Source organism: Seriola lalandi, unplaced genomic scaffold (assembly GCF_002814215.2).
Source record: "Seriola lalandi dorsalis isolate HSWRI2012SDOR001 ecotype SW California unplaced genomic scaffold, Sedor1 jcf7180002054907, whole genome shotgun sequence".
In the NCBI taxonomy this organism is placed as follows: Eukaryota; Metazoa; Chordata; class Actinopteri; order Carangiformes; family Carangidae; genus Seriola; species Seriola lalandi.
Genome location: NW_019525459.1, coordinates 1,212,026 through 1,213,120, shown reverse-complemented (window position 1 = coordinate 1,213,120; position 1,095 = coordinate 1,212,026).

Below are 1,095 nucleotides of genomic sequence, written 5' to 3'. Positions count from 1 at the left end.
TAATGATAGTGTTTACATATTTGACTTTTATATCTATGCATTATTTTAATATGACTGGTTAAGCAAAAAGTATAATGTTGCTGCATATGCATGATATTTGTGCATAATTTGACGTGGATAATGCTTATTAACTTATTGCATTATGTTATTTTGTTCGGTTGTCATAGACCATGCTGCACTGAGTTGTGGGGCTGGGAAGATTATGTGTTGGTATTTAGAAAGTCTTAGTTGAACCCTCCTCTTTTTGATAAAGTAAAAGATGGACAAACAGTGAATCTAAATGAGTTTCAAATTCACTAAATGTTAACACAGTTATGACTCTTTTAAGTCTGCATTTTGGTTTTGGTCACATGCTCATCTTGAATATACAGACTTAAAATACCAGATTTAGGGCTGTCACCATACTAAAAGATGTAATATAGATATAGTAGCTAAGGTGGGCAGTGTTGGCCCACCAGCCTTGGTCCAGAGACAGATATTTTGATATGTAATGGCCAGATTGACACAAAGTATGGGTATTGTAAAAACTAATAATGTAATAAGTGTGCATAACATAATAACTGCAGATACTGTAATTTAAAAAGTATTAAAAACAGATACTCATAACATAGTAACATTTTGTGTATTGTATTGTGTATTTAATAACTACTGTACATTGTATTTTTTGATTGTTATTACTATGGAGTGACAAAAAGGCAGTAAAATAGGAATGGTCATAAATATAACTGTATACATCAATTAATCATGCTATTAGCTAAATAGCCAAAATTTGGGCTATGTAGTTCCTGACAGCAAATCCTCCAGTTTTGGTAAATGGTAAACAATACAACTAGTAAGGGGGGGGGGACTTTATCTATAGCTGGGGAAAGTGGTTTGGATGAGCTGGCACAGCAAGATTTACATATTACTACATTGTACACACTAAACAAACACCACTACGCCCACACCAGTACGTTTCCCAGAATGAGGGAATAGATTAGCTCCATAAAATGCTTCTTTATAAAACAAAAATATAAATTTATATAACTGTACAGGTTGTTACGTTGTTTTACATTATGTACTCAACATTTTACAACACAAAGTGGTCAAGTGGTG